The sequence below is a fragment of the Leptonotus elevatus genome, chromosome 1 (assembly GCF_054856555.1).
Source record: "Leptonotus elevatus isolate MCC_2025b chromosome 1, RoL_Lele_1.0, whole genome shotgun sequence".
Taxonomy (NCBI): domain Eukaryota; kingdom Metazoa; phylum Chordata; class Actinopteri; order Syngnathiformes; family Syngnathidae; genus Leptonotus; species Leptonotus elevatus.
The window spans coordinates 5,256,240-5,271,807 of record NC_141239.1 but is presented as its reverse complement, the minus strand read 5'-3'; the positions used below and the strand labels follow the sequence as shown (position 1 = coordinate 5,271,807).

The 15,568-nt window shown below is 38.8% G+C and overlaps 1 protein-coding gene across 1 annotated transcript in view; it reads right to left on the bottom strand.

The window, feature by feature from the left end:
• Positions 1 to 3,670: 3,670 nt before the first annotated feature.
• eif2b3 (eukaryotic translation initiation factor 2B, subunit 3 gamma) overlaps positions 3,671 to 15,568 on the bottom strand; it is a 59,049-nt gene continuing 47,151 nt past the window's right edge. The window contains exons 12-14 of the transcript XR_015094656.1: positions 12,908 to 13,018; positions 10,351 to 10,431; positions 3,671 to 4,635 (exon numbers count right to left, since the gene is read on the bottom strand). The gene's annotated coding sequence lies outside the window, so the exon portion shown is untranslated. The remainder of the gene's footprint in view (positions 4,636 to 10,350; positions 10,432 to 12,907; positions 13,019 to 15,568) is intronic.

Genomic DNA, 15,568 nt, shown 5'->3' with positions numbered 1-15,568 from the left:
ATAAATAAATGACTAACATATTTTAAATAATAAATCACGTTTTGCCATGATTGACAGGTGGCATATACCACGTCGGGTTGAACCATTCTGCTATGGGGAGAATCAGGTATTTTTCAAATTAATTTTATGAAGTTATATTTTTCCAAAATATTTACATAATTGAATAATTATTTTTAAAGGACGTTTTCATGGATGCTTCATTTGAAATTTATTTTAAAATCTGACATACCCCCATTTGAGAACCGCTGGTGTATATTATTCCCTGTTAGGTACATTAGTCCAAGTTTTTATTTATATTATATAATTATAATTATAAGTCATTATTGCCATTAGTGTACATTATTCCTAGTTATAGTTCCATGTTAGTTTACATTCTTCCCTATTTGTGCACTTTTGTTTGTGTGCATGATCACATTTTAGCTTCATAGTACTTTAGTTTTTATCCGTATTCTTTTAGGGTGATATTTATCATCTTTTTAGAGGTTGCAGATGAAAAATAGCCTTCTGGCGAACTCTAGCATATTTGCATAAATCAGAAAAAAAATCAGATTTATTGGCAAAGTATGTAAAAAACACACAAGGAATTTGCCTTCAGAGTCACAACCCGTCTGAGAAACATGAAAAATAACATCGAGGAATAGAGGAGACAGAACTCGAAGCCTGGTGGTTCGCTAGTTAGCGCCCCTAATTTCTTTGATGGAAAAAGGAGACACGAGCAAGGAGGGAGGCTTCATTTCGTCATTTTCAGCAGAAAGATGTTTCTATTTTGTCTATAATGAATTTTTCATTATTTTTCCATGCACAATTAATACCTTTAAAAACACATTTTGCCACTTGCTGTCGAATGAAAGTGACATCACATGCTCAGCTTGCAAATGTCACATGACCAAATGGTCGCTACCTGTGCACCTGTGATGTCATTTTCAGTCGACAGCAAGTGGCAAATCGTGTTTTTAAAGGTATTAATTGTACATGGAAAAATAATGAAGTTATCAAATGAATGATAGACAAACTGATCGGCAGCTGTGTTTAAAAGTCCCTAATATAAATAAAGAAATAAAGACGTGTGTATGTTATTCTTTGTTAACTCATTTACTGCCAAAAATTCATTAAAAAAAAAAAGAAGACAAGATTATTAAAAAATTGGGGCTTCAGGCGGTTACATTTTTTTAATCGCAATTAATCGCATGACTTCACTAGTTAACTCACGATTAATCACAATTTTTACATCTGTTCTAAATGTACAATAAAAAAATTATAGGTTTTCATACTCTTGTTAACAAAAGTGGAAAAAATTTGTTAAACTAATAAAAATCGTAATTTTTTTTTTGACTTTTATAGCCGTCAATGACAGTGAATTAATAATAAAAAAAGATTATTAAAAATTCGGGGAAATTTTTTTTAATTGAAAATGATCGCATGACTTCACTAGTTAACTCACGATTAATCAAAAATTTTATATCTGTTCCGTTTATTTTTTTTTACTCTTGTTAACAAAAGTGTGTGTGGGGGGGCGGGGGGAGTAAAACTAATAGAAATAGCCGTCTATAGCCGTGAATGAGTAAATATTCCCTGCTGGTTACATCAGTTCCACATATTATTGTCCAGTGTACATTATTCCCACAAGGCTTTTGCTATTTGTCAATTCTAGTTGAAATAACATCAACAATACAACCACAGGCCCCCCCCAAAAAAACCATGACCAACATAAATGGTCAACTTTGCCAAGCATGTGTCACATTAAATGTTTAATGCTATAATTGTGCAATTTCAACATTTATTTTTGACTTATCAGCACATAAATGGCTCACAATGTGAATCCGACGTGCAATGTATGTCATTTTTGAAATGACCCGAGTCCATAGTGTGTTTGCACTATACAGTACTATATCACTGCACTTCTCTATTGGACTTATTTACAGTCAAAGGATAACTAATATTTTTTGTAAAAATTTTTGGACTGAAGGTTTATGGTAAAAGCACATAATATATCTTAAACAATTACATTGTGGTCTTCTGCAACCACAACCATGTATCCCTCCTCTTGTATCAACCCACAAGTCTTTGCTGTGCATGCAAGTTTGCACAAATGAACATCTATGAGAAGAAGTGTCATCTTATAACAACAAAAAACGAAAAGAAAAAAAAAATAACACCCTCAGGCTCAGAGGTGGCTGCCTGGTTCAGAGTGACACTCTTATCTAAGGAGACTCTTTGGACCGCTTCCACGTCTTGACATGCATGATTTCATGAGTTCACAAAGGCGCTCACACGAGCCTGGAAAGAAGGTTCCCAGACAAAACTGTTTTATAATCCTCAACAAACAACAACAAAAAAAAAAACTTGGAAGTGAGGTTTTGCCAAGTAAAAAGTCCGAGGTTGAACAAACGTGTCATAATAGCGAGGCGAGCGGCGCTGCTATACGGGAACATTTTGTCAGGCGCCTGGTGCTAATTTGAGCCCCTTTGCTTGACTTAAAAACAATTGGAAGCTGATGTGCAGTAATTGGATTTAGGTGTTGGTCCCGCGGCTTCAGTCCACTCCTGACAGCTGCACGTTTGGTGACCACGCACGTTCGCTGACTTGGCTTTTCGACCTTTGCACCAATAGAGTAGAAGGCATTATCACGAGGTCTGCGTAATTGCCGATAGAAAACCCAAGACACGTTCACCTCAGGTGAGAGCTAAAACGCACCTGTAGGGGGAGCAAGAGGGAGCAACAACCACAAAAATAATGTGAAAGACTACAGTGGTGCCTTGACTGCCAGTGTTCGTCACCTAACCTTTTCAGGCTAGGTTTAGTTGAGTATTGTCTGGAGAAATTGATAAATTGTTGATTTTGATTGCTGCCTGAAATAAATGAACAATGAATGAAACCTGTAACTCAAATCATCTTTGCCCATAGAAATGAATGAAAATGCCATTAATCCGCTCCAGCCCCACAAAAAGTTGTAACAAGGTTTTTTTTTAATAACGAAAATAGCACACAGATTTCATGCTCAATGGCTATTGACATTGAGCTCCTTTTCTGGTGTGCGCCCCTCGGCCACCAGATGGCAGTAGCTATAATAGCGAAATGATACACAAAGAAGAGTTTCACGACCAAGTACACTGCAAAAACTAAAATCTTAAGTAAGATATCGTTTCTTAAATTTAACCAGAATTGGCTTATTTTGATTTGACAAGTTATTTTTACGAAATTGTCAGGCAAGATCATTGTGCTTATTTTAAGATACTTATTACTTAATTATCTTATTTGATCAAGCAGTCTTGGCATTGAGTGTTAACAGCCAGTTTTAAGTACTGTGAGGATTAAAACAAGCATTTCCCACATTTTAAGATGACAACTAACCAACATCGAAGGCCCTGAACTGGGGTTTCATAAGTTTTCTTATTTCAAGATTTTGCGTAATCTAGTAATAAGATAAATGGAAAAAAATTCAAGTATGAAAACAATCAGTAAAATATAGTTCATTACGTTATATTTACTAAGCTCATTTTTCTTAGTTTCAGTACCAGGTCAGTGGTCTAGTGGTAGAGTGACTACCCTCAGACTTGAAGGTTGTGGGTTCAATTCCTGGCTGAGTCATGGTAAAGAAAATGGGACCTGTTACCTCCCTGCTTGACACTCAAGCTAAGTTATACAAGCGTGAAAAAAACCCCCACTCATGTATTTTAAGAAAATAGTTCTATTTATTACAGCTTGAAAAAGGTCGACATGACTTGTTTTTAGTATGAAAATACTATTTTTAAGACCGCAGTGGTTGATATGGTCCTAATATTATTTTCTTATTTTTCAAAATCTTACAGGTAAATTTAAGTAAAATTTTCTTGTTCTGCTGGCAGATAATTTTGCTTATTTGAAGTAATAATTTTCTTTTTTTTTTCTTAAAATTTCTACAGTCCTTTTTGCAGTGTAATATTAGTTGTGTTTTTCGCAGAGGATAAAAAACATATATATGCTTTTGAGTACTGTTAGATTGTCTGACTACACCTGTTGCTGCGCTGTATCCAGGTCTGGATAGCATGCCTATGGAGTTTTACACTGCGCGTTAGCGTTAAGCTAGCAGGCGTTTGTAAATTATGTGGTTTGGTTAAATACACGATGTATAATTTTCAGTTTCATGTTCGAGAAAAAAAAGCTTGAAGCAATCATTAGCCTTTTTCTTTCTCAACTCCGAGCCCCTCATGGATGACTTCTCACCCAATCTCTAAAGGAGAGGCCAGACAAGTCATCTGAACCGCCTGTATCCAGAACCTTTGTTTTGGACATGACGCACAGCTCGCGACCATAGATGATGGCGGGATTGCAAATCGAGAGCTTCGCCTTTAGGCTCAGATCTTTCTTCATCATGACAAACTGATACACAGCAGCAATCCGCCCGTCGTTCTTCTGCTCCATTCTTCCCTCACTCATGCACAAGACCCCAAGGTACTTGAGCTCCTACTGGAGAGGGCGTACTCCTTTTCCGACTGAAGACCGCGGTCTCAGATTTGGAGATGCTGATTCTCATCATCCTTCCCCTCGAGACGTCACTTTATCGCGGCGGAGGGGTTTGTGTGTCCCAAATGATCCGAGGAGCAAAGTTGTCAACGGCTTTGTGCTCCTGGCAGGATCTCCCATGGCAAACGGGTCCTAAAAGTGAAGGACCAGACAAAGTACAGCTTAAAAGAGCCCAATGAAGATTAAAAACATTAGAACCGTTTTTTTCATTGCCCGGTGACATTGGGGTCAGGTGCGATGTGAGCCGGCCTGTCCGGTCCCTGGCTGCTCAAGGTGGTTCGAGGGACTTGGAATGTCACATCTCTGGCAGATCATCTCGTGGGTCGGATTAAACCCCTTGCAGAACTGAATCCGGTCCGCGGGCTGTACGTTTGACACCCCTGACTTAGACTCTCTTCCACTCTCTGTACTCGTCGTGTGTAATGCCCTGTGTTTTGACATATTTTGTCACTAAAGACGATTCTGATTTTACATTACAGCAATATTTGATCAATACGTCCCCATAATCATCTGTTCATACGAAGGCAGCCATACGTAGCTGGATTTCGGGAAGGGCACCCCCCCCACCCCCCTCTCGCCGCGCTGGAACACGGCTTGACAGGCTCGGTCCCGGTTTGAGCGGTAGAGGGAAACAGGCAGCTGGAAATGGGAGCTCAAGTGGAATGTGAGGAATTGGGTTGTGCGGTAGGGGCCCCCTTCAAGCCTAACAAACTCAGGGAGGTCCGAGGCCTGGTCTGGAGGCCTTGGATAAATAAACCGTCTGAGATGACCATGCGCTGCGCAGATATCTGCCATCACAGCGCCTTGTAGTGCGTACACAAACCACCCAAGACTCTCTCTGTGCCCCACATGGTCTCTCTTGTGTAGCCACTCCATGCAAAGCTCCATATTTTTTTTGAAACTCCTCCTGATGCCTCCATCGTTCCCGCAACTCCGATTTTCCCCCTCATCTCTCGCCTCCCGACTTCTTCCCACCATGCAGTGTGCATTTCATCTCTCCCCAGTGACTCCCATCCATCTGTCCGTTCGGCCATGCATGCATGGCTGGCTGGCTGGCCGTCCGTCCGTCCTTCCGTCAGTCCGTCTGGGGCTGCCTACGGAACCGCTCTGGCATCCAGCTGCCTCGCGACAGCAAACGCCCACAAGGTTCAGACCCACGACGCGTTTATTTAGCAAAAGAGGAATCAAGGCTGTTATGAGAGTCAGTATGAGCGTATTTTCAGTGGTTTGACATTTATTGTTAACAAGTTGATGATAAAAACAAAAAACAAAAAAAATATTTCGGTTCAAACTGGTCCAAGAGTCAAACTTTGGAGGAATGATGTTAAAAATTAGGAACGTTACGTAAAGTGGCGTAACATCATGCTGAGATGCCCGGGTGCAAAATTATTTTTTACTTTATTCTAGTGGCCTCATAAATTTCTTCTCGCAAGATTTCCACTTTATTCTTATAACATTCCGACTATATTGTCGTAAGAGTCTGAGTTCGTTCTCGTAATATTTATAAATGATTTATAATTTATTATTAATAAATATTACGAGAACGAACTCAGACTCTTGTAACAATATAGTCGGAATGTTATAAGAATAGTTACAACTTCAGGAAAAGTTTTAGAGTTTTTCTTGAAGTTGTAACAATTTTTCTCGCAAGAACATTCGGACTTTGTTGTCGTAAGATTTCAATTTCACGATCATTAAGAGCTTGACTTTTTCCTCGTAAGATTTGGATGTTTTCCACAAAAAGTTTGCAACTCTTTTCTCGCAAGATTACAACTTTAGTTTTGTACGATTATGATTTTTTGTCAGTAACTCTTTTTTTCTTGTATTTTTTTTTTTTGCATTTTTCTTGTAGCTTAATATTGGAATTTTATTCTTGTACGATTTTAGATTTTTTTTTCTCTTGAAATAGTTTGACTTTTCATGCACAGGATAATTTTTTTCTCTCTCATACCATTATGACTCTTTTCTCGAAAGATTACTTTTTTATAAATAGCATTCCAACTTGATAATTTTAAGATTTTCCCCCCATAACATTATTACTCTTTTTAATCGCACAATTACGACTATTATTTAAAGATTTATTTTATTTTTTCTTGTAACATTTTGACTTTTTCTTTAAAAAAAAAATACGTTAAAGTACAACATTTTCATGTATCATCACAACTCATTCCTCACAAGAAAACAACTTAAGCATTAAAAAATGACTATACAAGCCAATATTTTTCTACTTTCCCCAATTTGTGGTTGTCAAGGCATTTAAATATATGCAAATATATGAAATGCAATATTTAAAAAAAGGAGGTATTCTATCAGCAAGGAACATAAAAGACAAATGAAAAAGCAAGGGTTTATTTTAAATGGACTCGGTCAGCCATGCAAATGAGAATTTGTTTTGTAAATAAAGGTTGAATGAAACGATACAAATGGAAACTATATTTCTTCCACTGTGACATCAAACATTTCCATCTTGGGTGTTCCGCTTCACATATAATTTAGAAGAACAAAGAAGTGTCCCTACTACTTTTCTATAATTAGCCCGATATGAATGAAAAGGCAACAAGTTACCCCGAGCGACACTTTTCCTGCATTAAAAACGCCTCTTGTCAGTCTCGGAGAGAAGGCCAAGCTGCCACCCACAGTCTCAGCACAAGATTAATTATGATAATGCATTTCTTTGGCGCCTTTTGTCGTCCTAATGAATGGTCGCCTTTCTGGGGGCCAAAAACACACAAAACCACAGAAACGCACTTTTTGTCAAGTCTTTGTTTGTGCGCTTGTAACAGAGGTATTGTCGGGGGAGTCGAGCAGGTGGCGACGCCGACCCGGACCTGTGCTCTTAAAACAAACCTCACAAGTCTCTCAGGGTGTGCGAGACAATGTTAGCAAACATAAGGGAACCCATTTTTGGATAACATCCATTCACAATATTCAGTCACGTCTGATTAAAGGGGACAATTGGAACCTCCACCAAGGCCTAACAATCCTAATTTGGATCGGACACGGGGATGACTAAAATGTTTGACAATCAACATTTTGGTAAAAATTGATGAACAAACACATAAATGGTCATAAAAGTTTTAACTCTCTAGCCAAGGTAAAACAATATGATAACAACGCCATACTCTGAGAATTAAGAATTAAAATTACAAAAAAATGTGTTAAAATACTACAACAATCTGTTTCCTATATGTTATGATGTGTTTAGGCCATCATGAAATCATAATAATAATAATAATTAAAATGTATACAAGAATTAAGAAAAAGAATTGTGAGAATAATGCTGTGAACACAAGAATAAAGACCAAATAGTAGGAGTCATTCAATTTGTCCTAAGACTAAAGTTATAATATTACATATAAAATTATGAGTAAAAAAAGTTATAATAGCAAAATAATAAAGTTGGAAACTTTTAACGAAAAAAATAATAATGCTATTCACAAGATTAAAGACATAATATACGAAAATAAGATAACTTTTTTTGTGCCACTTTTTCTTGCAACTTTTCAAAATTATTTTTGTGACATTTTGGTAACTATTTTCATAAGTGGCACTTCTTTTGTTGTTGTTGCCCATAATATCACATTGGCACTGTTCGCGCCCTATTACTGACTTTCTGAAATGCAGCAAAAACATAATCAAATAGAATGTAATTAATTAAAGAGTTTCAACATCACGAGTAATTCATTGCAACAACTTCTGGTGTGTGCGTCTTGGCCACCGGGGGCAGTACAGGCATGTAGACACAAACGAAGAAGACTTTCACAAGTACTTTGACTGCAAACTGCAGTAATATTCTCAACTCAACTTTATTTATAAAGCACTTTAAAACAAGCATTGCTGCATACAAAGTGCTGTACATGCAGTAATAGATAAGTAAAACAAGAACAAAAAAAACATAGTAAGTAAGTATGCAAGTAGATACAATTTACATCAATAAACTAATAACAAAAAGTAGGTAAGTGAATACATACATAAATAAATAATAATTTTAAAAACCTGCACATGTATGCCTGTATATTGTTCTTTCTGTTTACATTTGTTTAAGCACGATATCTGTCGCTAAATGAGTGTTAACGCCACAACTATCAATGCTAATCATTAGCCTGTTACAGTGTTTTGCATTGTGTGTTAGCATTAAGCTAGCGAAAGGTGACGCTGTTAGCCTGTGTGGTTGTTTTAAAGACATCTATTTCTTTTTGTTTTATGTCCGGTTTGACAATAAAATTCAAGTGGGAGTGAAATAAAAACGCTTGAAGTCTCTTTTTTGGAGACCTGCTCACAACTATCCTTGTAATTGCACAACTTTTCGTCATGCTAGCTTGGAATTTATCATAGCAGCAACTTTTGTACTGTCATACATTGTACGTCCAAACCCCCCCCCCCCCCCCCCCCCACACAATATTCTATTTAGACCAGTGTGTGTGTGTGTTTATTTGTTAAAGAAATGTACATTCTTTTAATTAGGGGTGGGAAACTTTGAATGCCTCACGATTTTATGTGATTCCGATTTTTGGGCCTGCGATTCGATTTTTGATTAAGAACGATTTTTGACTCAAAATGATTTGATTGACAATGATCTTTGCTTCAATCTAGAGATGTGCAAGGAATTGTAGTGATCCACTCCAGTCTGACTCGCTAATGCTAATTAGCGCGCTATTTGCGGCACTTTTATCACTCAAAAGAACGGCTCCACACTGCAAAAAAACAACTTTTATTGGAATAACTTGATCGTGACTTTTGCCTTCTACTCTCTAATGTGGCTACAACTTAACAGCGTATTAGACCGCGTGGAACCACACTGCCCCTCAGTGGACAAATTGGGTACAACATGAACAGCGCTCCAAATAAAGGCGCACACAGACAAAGGCAAGACAGTATAAAATAATTTTAATAAAATGGATTTTGGGACATTTCAAAATCGATTCTGAATCGTAATAAATGAGTAATAAATGATTTTTTGGCACACCCCTACTTTTAATGTTTGTTAAAGAGAACAAACACATGGGCTGACTGTAGCGAGACGTGGTTGGAAAATCCCCGACGCGGCAGGCGAAAGACGTGTAATTTCTATGTATGGCGATGCAAGAAACAGTCGGACAGGAGATAAAAGGCCACCTGAGAGCGTAAATCAGGTCGCTGCCGTGTTTCTTCCTGTGACTTTACAGGCAAAGCCATTTAAGATGTGATCCCAATCAACCACCCAGCCAATGTTTAGCTAATTAGCTTGGGGGGGCCTCCACCGTGACAGGCCGGGATGTCTGGCTTTGTGTGTGTGCGTGAGTGGTGATGCCGTACATGGTATCTTCGCCGCGACGCACACACGCATTGTTAGCGACATAAGCAAGTGTTGCAACTACAAAGCTTGTAAAAAGGCCGCATGCATTCAGATGTTTAAGTTAGAGACGGGGGTGTTTTTGGGGTGGCGTTGCTATGTGTTAGTTGGAGGTGGGCTGGATGGGGGGGGGGGGGGGGACATCTTGAAAGGTAGCGTGTGGAAGGAAAAAAAAAAAAGTGGGAGGGAGGAAATTCATTTGTGGCCGGAGAACACAGAAGACAAATTGAGGAAGTGTTGTGCTAATATGTCGGGGTCAGCAGCAAATACACACCCGCAAACACACACGTGCGCGCACGCACACACACAGGCATACACACGCAGGTTTCTGACTGACTGCCACTTGGGTGGGCCGCTCCCTCGCTCTGTGTCTCCTTGCTCACCCACGATCAGCCCTCAAGCCATGAAGCCACCCAGCTTCTCGGCCAACCCCCCACCGACACTGCCACCGCAACACCCCCCCTGTCTCCTTTGCACCCCCCCCACCCCCTACTCAAAGTACAACTCCACCCTACCTTCTCCTCTGCGTCCACATTTATCTCCACCTTACGTCCTGTCCTGTCTGATCCGCTGAGAAGATTCTTTAAACTCCATTCCTGCAAGAACAGCAAAAAATGGGGACATAATATGTCAAATGGGACTTTTTAGTTGCTTGTATACAAAAAGTTGAGTTGCCGCCAACCATCAAGCGTGAAATGAAAAACTAATTATTTTGGATAACCCGCCTATGCGTTGTTTGCAACTGACAAATTTGAATGATAAAATAAAAAATAAAAAATTTAAAAAATCGCTGGTGTCTGCTGAAAGCGCACCCCGCTCGGCGCTTAACTGTCAATCAAATACCACTACTAAAACTTCCAACAATTAATATTATTTTGTCAATCATCTTATGTACTAAAACGTATTGCATTCACTTGAAAAAAAAGTCCTGTTTTTCTGACAAATTTTTTGGGGGGAGCTTTGTTTTTTTGTATCTATTTTTTTCTGTATTATTGAATATTTCCCCCCCCTGTTTTTTGAGTACTTTTTTTTCTGTTTAAAAAAAATATATTTTCCTGTTTTCCTGAAAACATTTTTCCCTGTTTTTTTGAGTAATTTTTCCCTGTTTTTCTAAATATTTTTTTTTACTTATTTTTTTTCGTATTACTCCGAAAAACAGACCAGCTCAGTTTTTCGAAAAAAACAACAAGTTTTTTTTTATAATCCCCCCCCCCCCTCCTGTTTCAAGAGTAATTTTTTCAGCCTGTTTTTTTGAATAATTTTTGGCAGAAAAAAAATTCTGTAAAAAAGAAAAAAAATTCTGAAAAAAAAAAACAAAAAAAAAAACAAAGCTCGCCCAAAAAATAGTCAGAAAAACAGGAGGTTTTTTTTCAAGTGAATGCAATACGCTTCTGTACTTATGTCTATACGTTTGAGTAGAGAAAATATGTCCATTTAAAGCCTCCAGCAGCTCAGGGCTTTCCATGCTAGCCATCAGCTAGCTTTTAAACTAACAGGGTTGGGCCTAGTAATAAAAAAGAAGCAATTCACAATTGCGCAGCGTAACTACTGATGTTAATGAAGGCGCTCAAGTTCTTATATAGTGGGGGAGGGGGAACTCATGCCCGACACCCAAGTGTGTCATGGGGCCTAATTTTATGCCCCTCCCCCTCAAAAAAAAAACCTGAAATGGTGAAAAAAGGTTTTAATGCTATAGGCTGTAGCTACACGATCGAGTACTACTTTGTTCTCAGAATTTGCACATTTTCAGAAATTATCCTTAAATGTGTACAGTGTAATGGATTTAACATTAGCTTCAAATATGAATAATGTATTTAGAAACAAACAGGGTCTCTAAATGCAAGCAAGCACAAAGTGTCAAGAAAACTGCTAGACTGTAGTATCTGTTTTAAGATTCTGTATGTGCCTTTAAGAGGCGGGGCTTGGTGAGGTGGTGTTTGACATGTGCGGGTCAGTGTGAACATCTGTGAGCTGTGGCCGACAGCAGCTCCTGCGTTATTGTCAGCGTATTTATGTGTTTTAATGTTTTTGTCCAGCATTCAATAAATGGCTGAAAAGTTCATCTGCAATTTGTGGCTCTCCGTTTCCACATCTGGGGGCATTACAGTAAATACTCTGTAAAAAAGATGATTATAAACCAGTCTTTGGCTTTGCTTTATTTTCATAACTATGTACATTGTAGATTCTCACTGAAGGCATCAAAACTATGACGAGAGTTATGAGAAACTAACGAATACGTGGAGTTATGTACCTAGCAAAAAAAGGTGAAAAATAATAAAATAAACACATAAATAGCCACCCTTTTGTCTCATTACTTTTTTGCACATTCTTGGCATTCCCTCGATGAGCTTCAAAATATAGTCACATGAAATGGTTTTCCAACAGTTTTTAAGGAGTTCCGAGAGGTAAGAATGCCAAGAGTATGCAAAAAAAAAAAAAAAAAAAAAGTAACCAGAGCAAAGGATGGCTTCTTTGAATAGTCTATCATATAAAGCATGTTTTCAGTTATTTAACCTTTTTTTAAAGTACAGTACATAACACCACATCAGTTCATACATCGTTTTGATGCCTTCAGTGAGAATGTACAAAGTAACCAGTCATGAGAATAAAGCAAATGCATTGACTAAGAGAAGGGGACTGTGTTCGCCAAGCACGGGGATGTTGCAAATTGGCACTAAATAATTGCCATGCAACTAACTCTCCCAACTTTGTTACTTGTTCCTGAAACGAAAAACGACTTCCTGAATTGGTCATAAAATGCAGAGGGATCTCCACCCCGACTTGGAGTAAAACTGCAGCAGAACCTGATGTGCATTGTGATGCGTATTGCGCACAAGTATGACGGCAAAGGCACGAGCTTGTCTCCGCCGTAGCCTGACGCAGAAGTATAACGAGGCCTTTAGCATATAGATTAGCATTAGCCAACAATGTTACACAAAAGCCGCAATGTCTAGTCTGTGACAAGTCTATATTAAATGTGATGACATTCTTCTATTTGTGTGTGTATTTTGACATAAAAAATGTCACAGAACGTTCATTAAGACACGTAAATGTTAAGCATAATGTAGTTACCTGATAGGCTAACAACTAGCCTAGCTGTTTCTTTCTTCTTCTCTTGCTGTTTTTCTTTGTTGTGGCGCCATGCTGCCTACCACAGGTGATTCTAGGTACTGCAACAGCGATCTGGTTTGGGGGAGACACTTATTTTGTGACCCGTTTTGGGCTTTTTGATGGTTCTGGCACAAGCCATTTCAAAAATAAAATACCGCCCACAGGCATGTGTGATGTCCCATCAACCACACACTTTAAAACTAAAAAGCACACATTGTGATTGTCGTGGGCTCTCTCTGTCTTACATTAAAAAAAATCGGGTAAGATGTTAAAAATTGGTATGCGCGTAGGCTACTTTGTGTTATGGTGGTCTTTAAAAAAAAGTTAATTATGAAAAGCATCCAAGCAAAACACACAAGACGTAGATATGCGCTCTTAACGTTCACAGTTCACGTCTCACCTCATGAATTTGACGCGAGCAAGGTCGCTCACTCCCTTCTACCACCAATATTCTCCACCAAACGCACTATTTTTCTTATTCTGGGTGATTCACTGCAACTCTACACTTTCATTTCCAGACATCATTTTCGTTACTTTAAAAAGAAAACAAAAAGGCGAAGGCTGATATGTCGAAAGCTTGGCCGGAGTGAGCCGATTCCTTCACGACCACACGTACTGCGTGTCGTGATAAGTGCGAAGAGGTTAGTGCGGCTGGAGGAACCAACCAGAAACAACAGCTGTATTTTATTTTGGAGGGACATGTGAGACAGCAGAGGGTGTCAACATCACAATTGGACGATCAACTGTCGACACCCATTTGGAAGACTGAGGCGACCACAGCACCCTGTAAACAATCCGATGCGAACATTCCTGTTGAAATTCCCTCTATTCAAAAGCGGGACATTGATGCCAGATGATCATTGTGTCGGACGCCGTCACGTGACATGAAAAGTTTTGACACACATCTTTGCAACATTCATTGGAGGATACATCTGCGAAATGTAAACAAGTTAAAACATCACTACAAACATTGATTAGAATGTCACCGACATGTATCAGAATACTTTGTGACAGCACTTACAATGGTGCAACTAGTCTAAATATTATATTGTGAGAATAATTTTGCAAAGAGTCACGTGGGGGGGAAAAAAGGAGGCATTTGACAGAATAATGTCAAAATGTTCACTGAATATGATGGTAACTAAATCATTTGACAGGAATAAAATCATAATATTGAGAGAGAGAGAGAGAGAGAGAGAAAAATAACGAGGTAAAAACAATCAGTTAATGACAGACGTAATGTTAGATAAAAGCTAAATTATTTAGGAAAAAAGTCATAATTGACAAAAATGTCAAAATTATGACAATATTTTTTGCAACACTCCACAGAAAAAGTTGAATTCTTTTTTCTTTCTTTTTTTTTTTTTAAGTGAAGTAACATCCATCCATTAATTTTCTGTGCCAATTATCCTCAGTAGTTTATCCATCTTTAGGTTGCAAAAAAGCTGCAAAAAGCCAAAGAAAAAGCAAAAAGCTGGAAGAAAGGTTCTTTAGCCCCCTGGGGATCACAGTGTGTTGCATGACTTGGGGATTATTATTATTTTTAAATCTGTATTTATTTATTTTGCCATAAAAGAATAAAGTGTAGTTGCACTTCCTCTGCAGTAGGTGGTAGTGGCATTCTCATAGAAAATTGTTTTTTTCTAAATTTTAGGCAAATAGATGCACTTCAAACCTTTTCTGTGACAAGCTAAAAAACATGTTATAGTTATTCTTTGATGTATGTTGATTTCTTTTTTTCCCTTCTTTTTTTGTAAGGATGCATTGCTATGCAGAGGTGTACTTATAACCATTTGATCAGAGGTGGCAAATCCAGGTCCAGAAAGTAAAAACCCTGCCAGTTTGGCCTTAGCCCTGATGCTAGCTAGCTCCCTAGCAGGTAAACAAGCACCATGGGAGCTAGCTAGGGACACCATGGGAGCTAGCTAGCTAGCAACTGAAAGTAAACACCCTGCCACAGTTTGGCTTTAATCCCTGATGCTACCTAGCTAGCTCCTAGCAGGTAAACGAGCACCATGGGAGCTAGCTAGGGCGCTAGCTAGTTAGCACCTGAAAGTAAAAATCTTTGCCACAGTTTGGCTTTAACCCCTGATGCTACCTAGCTAGCTCCTAGCAGGTAAATTAGCACCATGGGAGCTAGCTAGTTAGCACCTGAAAGTAAAAACCCTGCCACAGTTTGGCTTTAACCCCTGATGCTACCTAGCTAGCCCCTAGCAGGTAAACAAGCACCATGGGAGCTAGCTAGGGACACCATGGGAGCTAGCTAGGGACACCATGGGAGCTAACTAGGGAACTAGCTAGCTAGCAACTGAAAGTAAAAACCCTGCCACAGTTTGGCTTTAATCCCTGATGCTACCTAGCTAGCTCTTAGCAGGTAATCAAGCACCATGGGAGCTAGCTAGGGCGCTAGCTAGTTAGCACCTGAAAGTAAAAATCCTGCCACAGTTTGGCTTTAACCCCTGATGCTACCTAGCTAGCTCCTAGCAGGTAAATTAGCACCATGGGAGCTAGCTAGCTAGCACCTGAAAGTAAAAACATGGCCAGTTTGGCTTTAACCCCTGATGCTACCTAGCTAGCTCCTAGAAGGCAAACGAGCACCATGGGAGCTAGCTAGGGAGCTAG